At 42.4% G+C, this 20,710-nt stretch overlaps 1 protein-coding gene across 2 annotated transcripts in view; it reads left to right on the top strand.

Moving 5' to 3' along the window:
* Positions 1-20,710, top strand: part of LOC129814250 (bone morphogenetic protein receptor type-1B-like) — a 185,667-nt gene that overhangs the window by 153,139 nt on the left and 11,818 nt on the right. The gene's annotated exons all lie outside the window — the stretch shown is intronic.

The following is a 20,710-nucleotide window of genomic DNA, read 5'->3' as shown; positions in this document are numbered from 1 at the left end:
GTTTGTACAGAGCAACAAGTGTCAATCATTTTGAGCAAACCTAGTTTACATATGCATAAGCTTCTGTTATACTATAGCTGGTGTCTTTTGAATGGGAAGGTTTTTTATTATTTAGCCTATACAACTTCTGTTGTCTTCCTGTATATGGTGTGGTGTATGGTGTGGTATGGTGTTGGACTTTGAGACAGGTTTGACCTGTGCAGAATTGCTCAGTCGTCACACATTTGTTAAGGACACAGTTGGGTGTCAAGCTTTATAACCAAAAGGTACACATGCAGTGTATTCGGTAAGTATTCAGACCCCTTGACTTATTCCACATTTTGTTGTATTACAGCCTTATTCTAAAATGGAAGCACCTTTGGCAGCGATTACAGTCTTGAGTCTTCTTGGGTATGACGCTACAAGCTTGGCAGTGCTTGAGAGGATCTGCAGAGAAGAATGGGAGAAACTCCCCAAATACAGGTGTGCCAAGCTTGTACCGTCATACCCAAGAAGACCCGAGGCTGTAATCGCTGCCAAAGATGCTTCAACAAACTACTGAGTAACGGGTCTGAATACTTACGTAAATGTTATATTTCCGTTTTTTATTTTTAATACATTTGCAAAAATCTCTAAAAAACTGTTTTTGCTTTGCCATTATGGGGTATTGTGTGTAGATTGATGAGAGAAAAAAACATTTAAATCCATTTTAGAATAAGGCTGTAATGTAACAAAATGTGGAAAAAGTGAAGGGATCTGAATACTTTACGAACACACGCAGCACACACACCCCACTCACACACCTCACCCTTGCAAATCAAAAATAGCTGTGACTGTCAAGTTTCATTGAGTTTGTTTTTTAAATGATTGCCTGTAAGAAGGGGTTAATTAATCACTGTCTGTAATACCTCTGCCCCTCTCTCTGTGTTTACTGTAACTAGATTTCCCCTCATATAAAAGATACCTGTGATAAAATTGAGCATCATTTGATGTGCTCCTTCCAGATGCTATGTGGCTGCTAATGAGCTACACCCAATGTGCTGATTATGGGTAATCAGCCGACCCATTCCATGTTATAGCAGTATGATTTATAGTTATACATCAATGTGGGTCCAGGAGGAGAAATACACTATTTATTGTGCATTGCAGACAGAACATCATATAAACAACCAGAGAATAATCAAATGCATTGATGGCCTTGAATGGCACATACTGTAAGCCACTAAACACCTTGGAATGTTCCAAGATTGTCTGGCGTAGAGAGAATGGTCCTGCTATGCTTCTGGTTTTGATATGCACCGTGAGCTGATAAAGTGCTGAGACTTGGTGGCTACATTGTTTATAAAGTACCAAGGCTAAGCTTAAAAGCTAACAGAATTGCTGTGGTGCTCAGTTGGTGGCAGCTTTAACAGTTTGTCTCCAAATACTTGACTGATGATCAGTGTGGGAGACTTCGGTCAATGGAGACATCTACAAAGTATATCACTTGACTTAGGTCGCATAGGTCAGGAGTAAGGACAATGGACTATTTCAACCCTCTGTCTGTCTGTCTCTGTCTGATATAAAGTAATGAAAATAGCAGTCACTCACAGACACACCTTTGTGGATTGTGTGGGCATCAGTTCTACCATGAAGCACAGAACTCACTCTCTCTGTCACACACACACAGCGAGCGACAGACAGACAGACAGACAGACAAGCAGGCCGAGCTGGGAGGACAGGAGACCAGCTGCTTCTCGTTTCCCACTCATGTTTAAAGCTCAGCCTACCAACCCAAACTGCTGTTTTAGTGGGCGCAGTGAATGAAGACTTGTGTCTGGTCGGTCAGAGAGACAGAGACTGTCTGTCTGTCTGTCCCCGTCCGTTCTCTCTCTTCTAGCCCTCCTTCTCTCAGCCCTCTCCTCTTTCAGCCCTCTCCCCTTAACTCAGTTTTCTCTCAGCCCTCTCCCCCTCAGCCCTCTCTCTCTCAGCCCTCTCCCCCTCAGCCCTCTCCCCCTCAGCCCTCTCTATCAACCCTTTCTCTCTCAACCATCTCCCTCTTAGCCCTCTCTCCCTCAGCCCTCTCTCCCTCAGCCCTCTTCCCCTCAGCCCTCTCCCCCTCAGCCCTCTCTCCCTCAGCCCTCTCTCTCTCTCTGCCCTCTACCCCTCAGCCCTCTCTCTCTCAGCCCTCTCTCCCTCAGCCATCTCCCCCTCAGCCCTCTCTCCTTCAGCCCTCTCTCTCTGCCCTCTACCCCTCAGCCCTCTACCCCTCAGCCCTCTCTCTCCCAGCCCTCTCTCCCTCAGCCCTCTCCCCCTCAGCCCTCTCTCTCTGCCCTCTCCCCCTCAGCACTCTCTCCTTCAGCCCTCTCTCTCTGGCCTCTACCCCTCAGCCCTCTCTCTCCCAGCCCTCTCTCCCTCAGCCCTCTACCCCTCAGTCCTCTCCCCCTCAGCCCTCTCTCCCTCAGCCCTCTCTCCCTCAGCCCTCTCTCTCCCAGCCCTCTCTCCCTCAGCCCTCTCCCCCTCAGCCCTCTCCCCCTCAGCCCTCTCTCCCTCAGCCCTCTCCCCCTCAGCCCTCTCTCTCTCTGCCCCTACCCCTCAGACCTCTCTCTCTCTGCCCTCTCCCCCTCATCCTTCTCTCTGCCCTCTCCCCCTCATCCCTCTCTCTGCCCTCCTCCCAGTACTGCTGGGACAGATCAGTCATGGTTCTCTAAATTAGCACACATGGGAGGAAACTCATAAATCTTCACACCGTGGTTAATTTGCCACCTGTTATTTAGGCTGATGTAAAGTTCCCAAAGAATAATATTTTCTGAATAGGCCCTATACCTTATAGTGTCGTGTTACAACTTACACAAATGACTGTTCTACTACCCATTGAATGTAGGCCTATTTTGTTCTGTAGTAGACAGTATGTGTGACATGGCTGCTGTTAGTCCTTGAGTCTTGCCGCCATGCAGGACAGGAGTGAACGCCAGCCAGTGAAAAACCCAGTATGATGCCATTTCAGAATGATATCCATTTTAGATGAACATAACATAGGATGTAACATGTGGAGATGCCGTACGGCCACAAGCAGTGGAAAACGACTAGCTTTATCGTCTACTAGACTCAGCAATGTAAACAAGGTCAGCACACCCTCTCCCTATCCCAGATCCCACCTTCTGTACTCTACTGCCTGAGAGGATCACACCATGGCAACATGTCGCTCTATCACTTTTAGTTTCTCTACAGTACAGAGTAACAGCTGAAAACGGACTATTTGTTGAAAACATATTTTGATTCCAGTCTCTTGTGAAATACAATTTCCTACATAGATGCTATTTCAGTGTAATTGCTTTGGCATTATAGGATGGCATTTTCTTTGTGCCTATTCCATTTAGGTAAAGTCAAATTGTGGGATCAGTGATTGAAAGTAGTAGACCTACTGTAAGTTCAGTGGAGGCTAGAGCAGGGTACAGAAGCCCAGCAGCATTAGGGCTACGGTGATATGGTCTGAGGCCCAGCAGCATTAGGGCTACGGTTCTATGGTCTGAGGCCCAGCAGCATTAGGGCTACGGTTCTATGGTCTGAGGCCCAGCAGCAGCAACAGCAGCAGTAGGTCCATCCCAGCCTTCTTGCAGTCGGGATGTGGCTCATGATCCCCAAGCAAAACCTGATTCCAGTACAGATGTTCTGCTCCAGCGGTGGGACTGCATGAGACTGGGAACCACAGAGGGCAGTGTGCCGGGGGTGTGTGTAGGGGTGAACGAAGTTTGGCTCTATGGAAGCTTAACACTGCACCTGTGGTTTCAGAGGAAGAATTAGGTGGGGAGAATGTTTGGATGACTGTAGGGTTCTTGTCTTGATTACTTTCTACTGTATGTAACGGACACCCTTGAGAGCAGTGGGCTTAGGGAGAACATGAGGGTTGAGAACATGAGGGTTGAGAACATGAGGGTTGAGAGTGTGGGACAGAGGGATAGAATGTGTGAGATCGAGAGAGAGAAAAAGGAAGGAAAGAACCTTCGATGAAAGACGTGCAGCCACTTTGGTTGGCATTATTAGCTATCCCTAATCCACAAAATTCACAAAATGATCTGTGACGGTATGGTCTCTTCAGATATCTCTGATATTGGAGAGATTTATACAAACCGAATCAAATTTAAGTGAGATGTTCTGTGTTAAGCTGATGGCTGTAACCTTGCGCTCACAAAGACACACACATCACACACAGCGTGTGTGTGTGTGTGTGTGTGTGTGTGTGTGTGTGTGTGTGTGTGTGTGTGTGTGTGTGTGTGTGTGTGTGTGTGTGTGTGTGTGTGTGTGTGTGTGTGTGTGTGTGTGTGTGTGTGTATGCCTGTCTGTGTGTATGCGTGTGTGTGTATGCCTGTCGGTGTGTGTGTGTGAGAGCGATTTGGCACAGGGCTGTAGAGGAGTTAGTGGGTCCATGGTGCTCTCTGTGTCTAAACATGGTGTTGGAAGAAAGACAGACGGCTGCAGTCTAGGTTGAGGTTTGGATCTTTACTGAACAGGAGACGGACCGAGAGAGGTGGCTGGATCCTTTCAGCTCCTCTGTGTTGTGCTCAGTTTAAATCAGGCAACCCGACACACTACTCTCTATCACACATTTAGTTCCTTCCTTATCTGTCAGAGAAACCTCCCTTTCACTACTGTCTACTCACAAACATTAAATTCTCCACATGACTTTCTATTTCACTTTCAGCGTTGGTTTGCAATTGTTCTTTCATTCCATCTAGAGATGATAGACTGATCTGGTTTGGGCAATGGCTGAACGATATCTGACTGGCTCCACAGGAATCCAATCAATTCTGTTCCGACCCAGGTATTCAGGATTAGCCAGATATACTGTAGCCTGCTTCTGTGGTGGCTGTTAACATGATTACTGGCACAGTGACACGTCACTGGGTAACCGAGACACAGGATGGGGCTTTGTTGACCAGCTGTCCTCCGTGCCACAAGCTCCTCTTATCAGATAGAGCTTTACTGGCAATCACTACTCATTGGATTAATCACACGGCCCAGGTAAATTAGTTTGTGTGTGTGTGCGCGCATACCAATGTATATGTCCTTGATTCTGTTCACAACAGCGAGAGAGAGAGTCTCCTGGCCTCTGGCTACAGGTGTTCTGTGTGATAAGCGGCCTGTTTTCCAGTTTTGTTTTGAATGGGAAATGAAAAACATCCCTGAGATGGCTTCACACGTACAGTTGAAGTCGGAAGTTTACACTTAGGTTGGAGTCATTAAAACTCGTTTTTCAACCACTCCACAAATTTCTTGTTAACAAACTATAGTTTTGGCAAGTCGGTTAGGACATCTACTTTGTGCATGACACAAGTACTTTTTCCAACAATTGTTTACAGACAGATTATTTCACTTATAATTCACTGTATCACAATTCCAGTGGGTCAGAAGTTTACATACACTAAGTTGACTGTGCCTTTAAACAGCTTGGAAAATTCCAGAAAATTATGCCATGGATTTAGAAGCTTCTGATAGGCTAATTGACATCATTTGAGTCAATTGTTGGTGTACCTGTGGATGTATTTCAAGGCCTACCTTCAAACTCAGTGCATCTTTGCTTGACATCATGGGGAAAACCAGAAGAAATCAGCCAAGACCTCAGAAAACAATTGTAGACCTCCACAAGTCTGGTTCATCCTTGGGAGCAATTTCCTAACGCCTGAAGGTACAACGTTCATCTGTACAAACAATAGTACGCAAGTATAAACACCATGGGACCACGCAGCCGTCATACCGCTCAGGAAGGAGAAGCGTTCTGTCTCCTAGAGATGAACGTACTTTGGTGCAAAAAGTGCAAATCAATCCCAGAACAACAGCAAAGGACCTTGTGAAGATGCTGCAGGAAACAGGTACAAAAGTATCTATATCCAAAGTAAAACTAGTCATATATCGACATAACCTGAAAGGCCGCTCAGCAAGGAAGAAGCCACTGCTCCAAAACCGCCATAAAAAAGCCAGACATCGGTTTGCAACTGCACATCGGGACAAAGATCGTACTTTTTGGAGAAATGTCCTCTGGTCTGATGAAACAAAAATAGAACTGTTTGGCCATAATGACCATCGTTATGTTTGGAGAAAAAAGGGGAGGCTTGCAAGCCGAAGAACACCATCCCAACCGTGAAGCACGGGGGTGGCAGCATCATGTTGTGGGGGTGCTTTGCTGCAGGAGGGACTGGTGCACTTCACAAAATAGATGGCATCATGAGACAGGAAAATTATGTTGATATATTGCAGCAACATCTCAAGACAGGAAGGTCAGGAAGTTACAGCTTGGTCGCAAATGGCTCTTCCAAATGGACAATGACCTCAAGCATACTTCCAAAGTTGTGGCAAAATGGCTTAAGGACAACAAAGTCAAGGTATTGGAGTGGCCATCACAAAGCCCTGACCTCAAGCCTGTAGAACATTTGTGGGCAGAACTGAAAAAGCGTGTGTGAGCAAGGAGGCCTACGAGCTTGACTCAGTTACACCAGCTCTGTCAGGAGGAATGGGACAAAATTCACCCAACTTATTGTGGGAAGCTTGTGGAAGGCTACCCGAAACGTTTGACCCAAGTTAAAGGCAATGCTACCAGATACTAATTGAGTGTATGTAATCTTCTGACCCACTGGGAATGTGATGAAAGAAATAAAAGCTGAAATAAATCATTTTTCTCTACTATTATTCTGACATTTCACATTCTTAAAATAAAGTGGTGATTGTAACTGACCTAAGACAGGGAATTTTTACTAGGATTAAAAATCAGGTATTGTGAAAAACTGAGTTTAAATCTATTTGGCTAAGGTGTATGTAAACTTCCGACTTCAACTGTGCATGCAAAGTGACCTGCTGGTGACAGACATTTTAGTCTGCATATTGAGAGTGAAATGCATGGCTCTGTGGTTCTCCTTTCTCTAGACATGTGGAAGGTTTTCATCCATTAAGTCCTGACAGTTAGTGCTTGGTGTGAGTGGTAGGCGTGGGCCGGTGAAGAGGGGATGGGGGTAAGAGGTTTCAAGGGGGACACAGTGTGTGTCTAGGGGAACGAGTCGAAGGGGCTCCCTTGATGTGCGCCCAGTAAATCTGCTGGGACATTAGTTCCACAGGTGGAAGGTGGCAGGAGCCCCAGGGTGCACCCCTAGCCCCTCTATCCCCAGGGTAACACCTCTCTAGTCAGGCCCTGATCAGGCCCACCAAACACAGAACAGATTGGTGAGGGTCCATGGTGTGGATGGGTGTCAGGCATCAGGTAGGGGGAAACAGAGCCTCTCTCTGAGGAGAAGGTTGGGGTCGACCTGACCAGTCACGGTGGAGGATGGATGATTGATACAAGGGAAGGGTTTGATTTGCCTGTCATACCATTGTGTGTGTGTGTGTGTGTGTGTGTGTGTGTGTGTGTGTGTGTGTGTGTGTGTGTGTGTGTGTGTGTGTGTGTGTGTGTGTGTGTGTGTGTGTGTGTGTGTGTGTGTGTGTGTGTGTGTGTGTGTGTGTGTGAGGATCCTTTGAAGCCTATAGGGGTTAAGGCGGGTTAAGAGGGGAGGAGGAGGGGGGAGGGTTTGAAGGGTTAGGGATGGGGGATGATGTAGGATGTATGACAGGGTGGCAGCTCAGCGGTGCATTGGAGACCCCCATAGGGTCAGAGGGCGAGGGTAAGAGGGTGTTCTGGGAAGATGGCTCCTTTGAGGAGGTGATTTACTCTGGCACCACCTGGAGGAACTTATCTCTTTCTCTGCCTCTGTCTTTCACTCTGTCTCTCTTTCTCTCTGTCTCTGTCTCTCTCTCTCTGTCTTTCTGTCTTGGTTTCCCTCTTTTTCTTTCTCTTTCTCTCTTTATTTCTCCTCTCTCTCTTTTGCTCTATCTCTGTTTCTCTCTCTTTGTCTTGTTCACTTTCACACTCTTTCTCTCTCTCTTCTTCACAGTTAGCCTTCAGTCTGTCGGACCCTAAGATCAAATAACATCTCAATCCTGTTGAGTTAACTTTAATGAAATGGACTATCTGAGCCTTATAACTTCTTGTATTAACTCCTAAATGCTTGTGTTGGTGTGTTGGTGTGTACGTTTGTCAGGTTGTATGTGTGTAATACAGTAAGAAGTGTTTGTGTGTGTGTTTGTCAGTGTGTATGTGTGTAATACAGTAAGACGTGTTTGTGTGTGTGTGTTTGTCAGCGTGTATGTGTGTAATACAGTAAGACGTGTTGGTGTGTGTGTTTGTCAGTGTGTATGTGTGTAATACAGTTAGACGTGTTGGTGTGTGTGTTTGTAAGTGTGTATGTGTGTAATACAGTAAGAAGTGTGTGTGTGTTTGTCAGCGTGTATGTGTGTAATACAGTAAGACGTGTTGGTGTGTGTGTTTGTCAGTGTGTATGTGTGTAATACAGTATGACGTGTTGGTGTGTGTGTTTGTCAGTGTGTATGTGTGTAATACAGTAAGAAGTGTGTGTGTGTGTGTGTGTGTGTGTGTGTGTGTTTGTCAGTGTGTAATACAGTAAGAAGTGTTGGTGTGTGTGTGTGTGTGTGTGTGTAAGTGTGTATGTGTGTAATACAGTAATAAGTGTTGGTGTGTGTGTTTGTCAGTGTGTATGTGTGTAATACAGTAAAACGTGTTGGTATGTGTGTTTGTCAGTGTGTAATACAGTAAGAAGTGTTGGTGTGTGTGTTTGTCAGTGTGTAATACAGTAAGAAGTGTTGGTATGTGTGTTTGTCAGTGTGTAATACAGTAAGAAGTGTTGTTGTGTGTGTTTGTCAGTGTGTAATACAGTAAGAAGTGTTGGTGTGTGTGTTTGTTAGTGTGTAATACAGTAAGAAGTGTTGGTGTGTGTGTTTGTCAGTGTGTATGTGTGTAATACAGTAAGATGTGTTGGTGTGTGTGTTTGTCAGTTTGTAATACAGTAATAAGTGTTGGTGTGTGTGTTTGTCAGTGTGTAATACAGTAATAAGTGTTGGTGTGTGTGTTTGTCAGTTTGTAATACAGTAATAAGTGTTGGTGTGTGTGTTTGTCAGTGTGTAATACAGTAAGAAGTGTTGGTGTGTGTGTTTGTCATTGTGTAATACAGTAAGAAGTGTTGGTGCGTGTGTTTGTCAGTGTGTAATACAGTAAGAAGTGTTGGTGTGTGTGTTTGTCAGTGTGTAATACAGTAAGAAGTGTTGGTGTGTGTGTTTGTCAGTGTGTAATACAGTAAGAAGTGTTGGTGTGTGTGTTTGTTAGTGTGTAATACAGTAAGAAGTGTTGGTGTGTGTGTTTGTCAGTGTGTAATACAGTAAGAAGTGTTGGTGTGTGTGTTTGTCAGTTTGTCAGTTTGTAATACAGTAAGAAGTGTTGGTGTGTGTGTTTGTCAGTGTGTAATACAGTAAGATGTGTTGGTGTGTGTGTTTGTCAGTTTGTAATACATTAAGAAGTGCTGGTGTGTGTGTTTGTCAGTTTGTAATACAGTAATAAGTGCTGGTGTGTGTGTTTGTCAGTGTGTAATACAGTAAGAAGTGTTGGTGTGTGTGTTTGTCATTGTAATACAGTAATAAGTGCTGGTGTGTGTGTTTGTCAGTGTGTAATACAGTAAGAAGTGTTGGTGTGTGTGTTTGTCAGTGTGTAATACAGTAAGAAGTGTTGGTGTGTGTTTGTCATTGTGTAATACAGTAAGATGTGTTGGTATGTGTGTTTGTCAGTGTGTAATACAGTAAGAAGTGTTGGTGTGTGTGTTTGTCATTGTGTAATACAGTAAGAAGTGGTGGTGTGTGTGTTTGTCAGTGTGTAATACAGTAAGAAGTGTTGGTGTGTGTGTTTGTCATTGTGTAATACAGTAAGAAGTGTTGGTGTGTGTGTTTGTCAGTGTGTAATACAGTAAGAGGTGTTGGTGTGTGTGTTTGTCAGTGTGTAATACAGTAAGATGTGTTGGTGTGTGTTTGTCATTGTGCAATACAGTAAGAAGTGGTGGTGTGTGTGTTTGTCAGTGTGTAATACAGTAAGAAGTGGTGGTGTGTGTGTTTGTCAGTGTGTATGTGTGTAATACAGTAAGATGTGTTGGTGTGTGTTTGTCATTGTGTAATACAGTAAGAGGTGTTGGTATGTGTGTTTGTCATTGTGTAATACAGTAATACGTTTTGATGTGTGTGTTTGTCAGTGTGTAATACAGTAAGAAGTGTTGGTGTGTGTGTTTGTCAGTGTGTAATACAGTAATAAGTGTTGGTGTGTGTGTTTGTCATTGTGTAATACAGTAAGAAGTGTTGGTGTGTGTGTTTGTCAGTGTGTAATACAGTAAGATGTGTTGGTGTGTGTGTAATACAGTAAGATGTGTTGGTGTGTGTGTTTGTCATTGTGTACTACAGTAAGAGGTGTTGGTGTGTGTGTAATACAGTAAGAAGTGTTGGTGTGTGTGTTTGTCAGTGTGTAATACAGTACGATGTGTTGGTGTGTGTGTTTGTCAGTGTGTAATACAATAAGATGTGTTGGTGTGTGTGTAATACAGTAAGATGTGTTGGTGTGTGTGTTTGTCAGTGTGTAATACAGTAAGATGTGTTGGTGTGTGTGTTTGTCATTGTGTAATACAGTAAGAAGTGTTGGTGTGTGTGTTTGTCATTGTGTAATACAGTAATAAGTGTTGGTGTGTGTGTTTGTCATTGTGTAATACAGTAAGAAGTGTTGGTGTGTGTGTTTGTCAGTGTGTAATACAGTAAGATGTGTTGGTGTGTGTGTTTGTCAGTGTGTAATACAGTAAGAAGTGTTGGTGTGTGTGTTTGTCATTGTGTAATACAGTAAGAAGTGTTGGTGTGTGTGTTTGTCATTGTGTAATACAGTAAGATGTGTTGGTGTGTGTGTTTGTCAGTGTGTAATACAGTAAGAAGTGTTGGTGTGTGTGTTTGTCAGTGTGTAATACAGTAAGATGTGCTGGTGTGTGTGTTTGTCATTGTGTAATACAGTAAGATGTGTTGGTGTGTGTGTTTGTCAGTGTGTAATACAGTAAGAAGTGTTGGTGTGTGTGTAATACAGTAAGAAGTGTTGGTGTGTGTGTTTGTCAGTGTGTAATACAGTAAGATGTGCTGGTGTGTGTGTTTGTCAGTGTGTAATACAGTAAGATGTGTTGGTGTGTGTGTGTTTGTCAGTGTGTAATACAGTAAGATGTGCTGGTGTGTGTGTTTGTCAGTGTGTAATACAGTAAGAAGTGTTGGTGTGTGTGTTTGTCATTATGTAATACAGTAAGATGTGTTGGTGTGTGTGTTTGTCATTGTGTAATACAGTAAGATGTGTTGGTGTGTGTGTTTGTCATTGTGTAATACAGTAAGATGTGCTGGTGTGTGTTTGTCATTGTGTAATACAGTAAGCGGTGTTGGTGTGTGTGTTTGTCATTGTGTAACACAGTAAGATGTGTTGGTGTGTGTGTTTGTCAGTGTGTAATACAGTAAGATGTGTTGGTGTGTGTGTTTGTCAGTGTGTAATACAGTAAGATGTGTTGGTGTGTGTGTTTGTCAGTGTGTAATACAGTAAGATGTGTTGGTGTGTGTGTTTGTCAGTGTGTAATACAGTAAGAAGTGTTGGTGTGTGTGTTTGTCAGTGTGTAATACAGTAAGAAGTGTTGGTGTGTGTGTTTGTCATTGTGTAATACAGTAAGAAGTGTTGGTGTGTGTGATTGTCAGTGTGTAATACAGTAAGATGTGTTGGTGTGTGTGTTTGTCTGTGTGTAATACAGTAAGATGTGTTGGTGTGTGTGTAATACAGTAAGATGTGTTGGTGTGTGTGTGTAATACAGTAAGATGTGTTGGTGTGTGTGTTTGTCAGTGTGTAATACAGTAAGAAGTGTTGGTGTGTGTGTTTGTCAGTGTGTAATACAGTAAGATGTGTTGGTGTGTGTGTTTGTCAGTGTGTAATACAGTAAGAAGTGTTGGTGTGTGTGTTTGTCAGTGTGTAATACAGTAAGATGTGTTGGTGTGTGTGTTTGTCAGTGTGTAATACAGTAAGATGTGTTGGCGTGTGTGTTTGTCATTGTGTAATACAATAAGATGTGTTGGTGTGTGTGTTTGTCAGTGTGTAATACAGTAAGAAGTGTTGGTGTTTGTGTTTGTCAGTGTGTAATACAGTAAGAAGTGTTGGTGTGTGTGTTTGTCAGTTTGTAATACAGTAATAAGTGTCGGTGTGTGTGTTTGTCAGTGTGTAATACAGTAAGAAGTGTTGGTGTGTGTGTAATACAGTAAGAAGTGTTGGTATGTGTGTAATATAGTAAGATGTGTTGGTGTGTGTGTTTGTCAGTGTGTAATACAATAAGATGTGTTGGTGTGTGTGTAATACAGTAAGATGTGTTGGTGTGTGTGTTTGTCAGTGTGTAATACAGTAAGAAGTGTTGGTGTGTGTGTTTGTCATTGTGTAATACAGTAATAAGTGTCGGTGTGTGTGTTTGTCAGTGTGTAATACAGTAAGATGTGTTGGTGTGTGTGTTTGTCAGTGTGTAATACAGTAAGAAGTGTTGGTGTGTGTGTAATACAGTAAGAAGTGTTGGTGTGTGTGTAATACAGTAAGATGTGTTGGTGTGTGTGTTTGTCAGTGTGTAATACAATAAGATGTGTTGGTGTGTGTGTAATACAGTAAGATGTGTTGGTGTGTGTGTTTGTCAGTGTGTAATACAATAAGATGTGTTGGTGTGTATGTAATACAGTAAGATGTGTTGGTGTGTGTGTTTGTCAGTGTGTAATACAGTAAGAAGTGTTGGTGTGTGTGTTTGTCAGTGTGTAATACAGTAAGATGTGTTGGTGTGTGTGTTTGTCATTGTGTAATACAGTAAGAAGTGTTGGTGTGTGTGTTTGTCAGTGTGTAATACAGTAAGAAGTGTTGGTGTGTGTGTTTGTCAGTGTGTAATACAGTAAGATGTGTTGGTGTGTGTGTTTGTCAGTGTGTAATACAGTAAGATGTGTTGGTGTGTGTGTTTGTCAGTGTGTAATACAGTAAGAAGTGTTGGTGTGTGTGTTTGTCATTGTGTAATACAGTAAGATGGGTTGGTGTGTGTGTTTGTCAGTGTGTAATACAGTATGAAGTGTTGGTGTGTGTGTTTGTCATTGTGTAATACAGTAAGATGTGTTGGTGTGTGTGTAATACAGTAAGATGTGTTGGTGTGTGTGTAATACAGTAAGAAGTGTTGGTGTGTGTGTTTGTCAGTGTGTAATACAGTAAGAAGTGTTGGTGTGTGTGTTTTTCAGTGTGTAATACAGTAAGAAGTGTTGGTGTGTGTGTTTGTCAGTGTGTAATACAGTAAGATGTGTTGGTGTGTGTGTTTGTCAGTTTGTAATACAGTAAGAAGTGTTGGTGTGTGTGTTTGTCAGTGTGTAATACAGTAAGATGTGTTGGTGTGTGTGTAATACAGTAAGTGTTGGTGTGTATGTAATACAGTAAGATGTGTTGGTGTGTGTGTTTTTCAGTGTGTAATACAATAAGATGTGTTGGTGTGTGTGTAATACAGTAAGATTTGTTGGTGTGTGTGTTTGTCAGTGTGTAATACAATAAGATGTGTTGGTGTGTGTGTAATACAGTAAGATGTGTTGGTGTGTGTGTTTGTCAGTGTGTAATACAGTAAAAAGTGTTGGTGTGTGTGTTTGTCAGTGTGTAATACAGTAAGAAGTGTTGGTGTGTGTGTTTGTCATTGTGTAATACAGTAAGAAGTGTTGGTGTGTGTGTTTGTCAGTGTGTAATACAGTAAGAAGTGTTGGTGTGTGTGTTTGTCAGTGTGTAATACAGTAAGAAGTGTTGGTGTGTGTGTTTGTCATTGTGTAATACAGTAAGATGTGTTGGTGTGTGTGTTTGTCAGTGTGTAATACAGTAAGAAGTGTTGGTGTGTGTGTTTGTCATTGTGTAATACAGTAAGATGTGTTGGTGTGTGTGTAATACAGTAAGATGTGTTGGTGTGTGTGTAATACAGTAAGAAGTGTTGGTGTGTGTGTTTGTCAGTGTGTAATACAGTAAGAAGTGTTGGTGTGTGTGTTTTTCAGTGTGTAATACAGTAAGAAGTGTTGGTGTGTGTGTTTGTCAGTGTGTAATACAGTAAGATGTGTTGGTGTGTGTGTTTGTCAGTTTGTAATACAGTAAGAAGTGTTGGTGTGTGTGTTTGTAAGTGTGTAATACAGTAAGATGTGTTGGTGTGTGTGTTTGTCATTGTGTAATACAGTAAGATGTGTTGGTGTGTGTGTTTGTCAGTGTGTAATACAGTAAGAAGTGTTGGTGTGTGTGTTTGTCAGTGTGTAATACAGTAAGATGTGTTGGTGTGGGGGTTTGTCAGTGTGTAATACAGTAAGAAGTGTTGGTGTGTGTGTTTGTCATTGTGTAATACAGTAAGATGTGTTGGTGTGTGTGTTTGTCAGTGTGTAATACAGTAAGATGTGTTGGTGTGTGTGTTTGTCAGTGTGTAATACAGTGAGATGTGTTGGTGTGTGTGTTTGTCAGTGTGTAATACAGTAAGAAGTGTTGGTGTGTGTGTTTGTCAGTGTGTAATACAGTAATAAGTGTTGGTGTGTGTGTTTGTCAGTGTGTAATACAGTAATAAGTGTTGGTGTGTGTGTTTGTCAGTGTGTAATACAGTAAGAAGTGTTGGTGTGTGTGTTTGTCAGTGTGTAATACAGTAAGAAGTGTTGGTGTGTGTGTTTGTCAGTGTGTAATACAGTAATAAGTGTTGGTGTGTGTGTTTGTCAGTGTGTAATACAGTAATAAGTGTTGGTGTGTGTGTTTGTCAGTGTGTAATACAGTAAGATGTGTTGGTGTGTGTGTTTGTCAGTGTGTAATACAGTAAGAAGTGTTGGTGTGTGTGTTTGTCAGTGTGTAATACAGTAATAAGTGTTGGTGTGTGTGTTTGTCAGTGTGTATTACAGTAAGAAGTGTTGGTGTGTGTGTTTGTCAGTGTGTAATACAGTAAGAAGTGTTGGTGTGTGTGTTTGTCAGTGTGTAATACAGTAAGATGTGTTGGTGTGTGTGTAATACAGTAAGATGTGTTGGTGTGTGTGTAATACAGTAAGAAGTGTTGGTGTGTGTGTAATACAGTAAGATGTGTTGGTGTATGTGTAATACAGTAAGAAGTGTTGGTGTGTGTGTAATACAGTAAGATGTGTTGGTGTGTGTGTAATACAGTAAGATGTGTTGGTGTGTGTGTAATACAGTAAGAAGTGTTGGTGTGTGTGTAATACAGTAAGAAGTGTTGGTGTGTGTGTAATACAGTAAGATGTGTTGGTGTGTGTGTAATACGGTAAGATGTGGTGGTGTGTGTGTAATACAGTAAGAAGTGTTGGTGTGTGTGTTTGTCAGTGTGTAATACAGTAAGAAGTGTTGGTGTGTGTGTTTGTCAGTGTGTAATACAGTAAGAAGTGTTGGTGTGTGTGTAATACAGTAAGAATTGTTGGTGTGTGTGTTTGTCAGTGTGTAATACAGTAAGATGTGTTGGTGTGTGTGTAATACAGTAAGATGTGTTGGTTTGTGTGTAATACAGTAAGAAGTGTTGGTGTGTGTGTTTGTCAGTATGTAATACAGTAAGATGTGTTGGTGTGTGTGTAATACAGTAAGATGTGTTGGTGTGTGTGTAATACAGTAAGAAGTGTTGGTGTGTGTGTAATACAGTAAGATGTGTTGGTTTGTGTGTAATACAGTAATAAGTGTTGGTGTGTGTGTTTGTCAGTGTGTAATACAGTAATAAGTGTTGGTGTGTGTGTTTGTCAGTGTGTATTACAGTAAGAAGTGTTGGTGTGTGTGTTTGTCAGTGTGTAATACAGTAAGAAGTGTTGGTGTGTGTGTTTGTCAGTGTGTAATACAGTAAGATGTGTTGGTGTGTGTGTAATACAGTAAGATGTGTTGGTGTGTGTGTAATACAGTAAGAAGTGTTGGTGTGTGTGTAATACAGTAAGATGTGTTGGTGTATGTGTAATACAGTAAGAAGTGTTGGTGTGTGTGTAATACAGTAAGATGTGTTGGTGTGTGTGTAATACAGTAAGATGTGTTGGTGTGTGTGTAATACAGTAAGAAGTGTTGGTGTGTGTGTAATACAGTAAGAAGTGTTGGTGTGTGTGTAATACAGTAAGATGTGTTGGTGTGTGTGTAATACGGTAAGATGTGGTGGTGTGTGTGTAATACAGTAAGAAGTGTTGGTGTGTGTGTTTGTCAGTGTGTAATACAGTAATAAGTGTTGGTGTGTGTGTTTGTCAGTGTGTAATACAGTAATAAGTGTTGGTGTGTGTGTTTGTCAGTGTGTAACACAGTAAGAAGTGTTGGTGTGTGTGTTTGTCAGTGTGTAATACAGTAAGAAGTGTTGGTGTGTGTGTTTGTCAGTGTGTAATACAGTAATAAGTGTTGGTGTGTGTGTTTGTCAGTGTGTAATACAGTAATAAGTGTTGGTGTGTGTGTTTGTCAGTGTGTAATACAGTAAGATGTGTTGGTGTGTGTGTTTGTCAGTGTGTAATACAGTAAGAAGTGTTGGTGTGTGTGTTTGTCAGTGTGTAATACAGTAATAAGTGTTGGTGTGTGTGTTTGTCAGTGTGTATTACAGTAAGAAGTGTTGGTGTGTGTGTTTGTCAGTGTGTAATACAGTAAGAAGTGTTGGTGTGTGTGTTTGTCAGTGTGTAATACAGTAAGATGTGTTGGTGTGTGTGTAATACAGTAAGATGTGTTGGTGTGTGTGTAATACAGTAAGAAGTGTTGGTGTGTGTGTAATACAGTAAGATGTGTTGGTGTATGTGTAATACAGTAAGAAGTGTTGGTGTGTGTGTAATACAGTAAGATGTGTTGGTGTGTGTGTAATACAGTAAGATGTGTTGGTGTGTGTGTAATACAGTAAGAAGTGTTGGTGTGTGTGTAATACAGTAAGAAGTGTTGGTGTGTGTGTAATACAGTAAGATGTGTTGGTGTGTGTGTAATACGGTAAGATGTGGTGGTGTGTGTGTAATACAGTAAGAAGTGTTGGTGTGTGTGTTTGTCAGTGTGTAATACAGTAAGAAGTGTTGGTGTGTGTGTTTGTCAGTGTGTAATACAGTAAGAAGTGTTGGTGTGTGTGTAATACAGTAAGAATTGTTGGTGTGTGTGTTTGTCAGTGTGTAATACAGTAAGATGTGTTGGTGTGTGTGTAATACAGTAAGATGTGTTGGTTTGTGTGTAATACAGTAAGAAGTGTTGGTGTGTGTGTTTGTCAGTATGTAATACAGTAAGATGTGTTGGTGTGTGTGTAATACAGTAAGATGTGTTGGTGTGTGTGTAATACAGTAAGAAGTGTTGGTGTGTGTGTAATACAGTAAGAAGTGTTGGTGTGTGCGTATCTCGTTAGAGGAACAGACTCTGGAATGTGTGGGGGGTGCGGATCAGGTTTCAGGGTGACTTCTTGGGAGCGCCCTGTGGCTGACACAACAAAAGTCTGTTTGTTGTGTGGATGTGTGCATTTGTGCGTGCGTGTGAGAGAGAGAGAGTAGTTTGAGAGAGAGCGAGAGTAGTGTGTGAGAGAGAGTGTAGTGTGAGAGTGGTGTGAGAGAGAGAGAGAGTGTAGTGTGAGAGAGAGAGTAGTGTGTGAGAGAGAGAGAGAGAGAGAGAGAGAGAGAGAGAGAGAGAGAGAGAGAGTAGTGTGAGAGAGAGTGAGAGTAGTGTGAGAGAGAGAGTAGTGTGAGAGAGAGCGAGAGTAGTGTGAGAGTGGTGTGAGAGAGAGCGAGAGTAGTGTGAGAGAGTAGTGTGAGAGTGGTGTGAGAGAGAGAGAGAGTGGTGTGAGAGGGAGATATGCTTTTATTCAGTCTTTATTTCTGAGTCTGCTTGAGACTTTGGGGTTTGGGCTAAACCATTCAGCCTTTGTGAGAAGTGTTCAAGAACGTCTGCTGAGAATAACTGCAGTTTAAGGACTACATTACCAGTATAGAGGGGCAGAGGGAGCTAAATAGAGATGTTAGTGCTCAGAACACTTGCTGGGGTTCGCTCAGTTGACACATTCTATACTAGAGAGATATAGAAAGAAAACCCCTTTGTTAAAGGAGTGTGTATTAAACAGAATTCATTTAACAGAGATGGAGTCTACCTACCTAGCCCTCCTGCTGTGTTTACACCCCATATACTCTGTAAAAACCTGGCTGACATACAGTAACCACTGGCCAATAAACCTAACAAACTTGCCCTTACACACCCCAGCAGACGCCCCCCAAGCACATTCTCTCTATCTGCCCCAAGGAGGTGACCCAAACTCAACCATGGACCCTTAACAACCTCTGTTTTGACCTCTAAACCAACCAGAGGCCAAGGGAGTAGGCATGTAGTCCTGTAATATATAGGGGGGTTGAGTCAGTGTGCTCTATACTGGGCCATGGGTCTGCTCAGACAGGGAACCCTGTCTCCCCAAGGGAAGAAATGTACAGTCTACCCCCCCCCCGAAACAGCAGCCCCCAATCACTCAGTGAGTCCATAAGAAGTGGGGAGTAGACTGTACATGGAGAGAGGTACAGTAGTGTGTGATCAAATGGATCTTAGTGAGAGACTAAGCAGCTCTCCCAGCCTGTAGTTTTACTCCATGCCTCTATCCCCAGGGTCTGGGATTTTCCCTGTTTTATGCCAAAGAGGGTTATCTTTCCCTCGCAGGAAAAATGACAACAGGTACTTGGAATGGATGGAACTTTCCTGTAGCCAGCCTGCAGCAGTGGGAAAAAGGAGTCTCTGTCCATTCTGTCCCTCTTGCTCTGCCTTTACGTGAGTTTCTATAAAACAAAAAACAATCAGGACAGAGTCACAGCCCTGATAAACTCATAAAAGGGTACCTTCTTATGCACAACAGATATACACATGAAAAGGAATGTGTGATAGTCAGTGCATCCAAGGCCACAGCCATGGGCCCAGACCCCTCCTCTGACAGGGTGGTTAGATTAGAGTGGACGGAGTGTGCTGCTCTTAAAGGAACACACTGACTGGATGTGTCTGCTCAGCTCTCTTCTGATTCAGCACTCATGAATCACACACACACACACACACACACACACACACACACACACACACACACACACACACACACACACACACACAAACACACACACACACACACACACACACACACATACACACACACACACACTTACGAACTGTTTTCAATGGTTACAGTTAGTCCTTACAGCATACTCAAGGCTGTACTGTTGCCTATTTACATAATATTACGTCTGTACCAGGGGTTGGAACCGGAATTTCGTTCTGAACATAACTATTATTTTTTCCATCCCATTCCACTGAATAATGTTCTGAACCGGTAAAAAATAACGGTTTATATAGTTCCTTTCTGTAACTTTTTCAATCTCTGAAATATATATTTTTTACTACATTTAGCTCGACACTAAATGACTTCACCACTCAGTGCAGATAGAGTAGCTTGCTATATGGAGCGGGCAAGCTATAGTTGTTTACATGCGTTGGACAGACCAGTATAGGGCGTGAGGTCTGACTGACATTTTGTGGGTGGGGAGAGAGCGAGAGAGGGTGGGGGAAGAGGCTTGGCTTGAAGCGCTTGGCATCTTGTTATAACATGCATTATCTGAATTAGGCCCACAAAATGATATTCCTTCTATGAAGGAACTTTGAATGTCTTTGAACATCCGAGAGTTGGCGTAATGTTGGACAAGAGCTAGCTAGCTAACAAGGTTGTGTGTGCAGAGTGGCACTAGATTTCAAATGTAGTGAATAAAATACTATGTGAAGCGTGATAACTATTGTATCCTTATCTATCATTTAAAAAGTTAATGCATTCTTATCTAATTCAAAATGTGTTCTACTTAATTTCTGAATCACACTTGTAACGTCAGTAGGCTACATTAGGGGGAGGGGCAATTAGCCTGCACACACACACACACACACACACACACATTGGCAAAGATTTTAATCTGGCAGGTGGACACTGCAATACGTTTCTGAGTGACACCTTGAGGGTTTTGCATAGGCACTTTGTAAATTTTTTTGTGGGACTGGAAAAAAATGCGGGGGGAAAAAACGGAACTTAAAATATAGTTATTAACCAGTTCCCATGCTTTTAAAATAACGGTTCTGCTCCAAAACAATGTAGATCACTGTCCTGTTTTTGATTCTGTTCCTCAAACCAGTTCCCTGAACCAGTTCCAAAACCTGGTCTGTACTGACTTTACTGTACTGAAAATGTCTTGTCCAGATTTAAAGTTTTGTTTTTTATTTGGCTGATGAACTGACTGCCATTGACCAGAGCAATGAATTACTATGACTGCCTGGATCAATACTAGATCAATACCGTCTGCCAATAGCGTCATGATAAAGAGAGAAAAAAAGGGAAGGAGAGAGAAGGGGAAGAGAGACAGATAATGGAGGGGGACATGACATGACCTAGGGGTTCTTATGGGCCCTCCATCCAGACAATAAACTGATCAATCTCTTCCCATACTGCCCCCGCCTCTCATCTGATTGGCTCTCGGACAACAGGGGCCCATGGTGGCCATTGGTCCAACTGTACTTACTCTATTGAATAGTGGCTGTCTGATACTCAATAGAATTCATTGGGAATTGATTGAGTCTGTAGAAATGGTGAAGATTGTTCCTGTCAGGTGTCTACTCAGGATGAGAATTATTATTTTATATGTATTCCTTTATTTAACTAGGCAAGTCAGTTAAGAACAAATTCTTATTTACAATGACGGCCAAACCCGGACGATGCTGGGCTAATTGTGCGCTGCCCTATGGGACTCCCAATCACGGCCAGATGTGATGCAGCCTGAATTAGAACCAGGGACTGCAGTGACACCTCTTGCGCTGAGATGCAGTGCATTAGACCGC

Source organism: Salvelinus fontinalis, chromosome 2 (assembly GCF_029448725.1).
Source record: "Salvelinus fontinalis isolate EN_2023a chromosome 2, ASM2944872v1, whole genome shotgun sequence".
In the NCBI taxonomy this organism is placed as follows: Eukaryota; Metazoa; Chordata; class Actinopteri; order Salmoniformes; family Salmonidae; genus Salvelinus; species Salvelinus fontinalis.
Note: the sequence above shows the minus strand (reverse complement) of the source record. Positions and strands in the feature narration are given on the sequence as shown.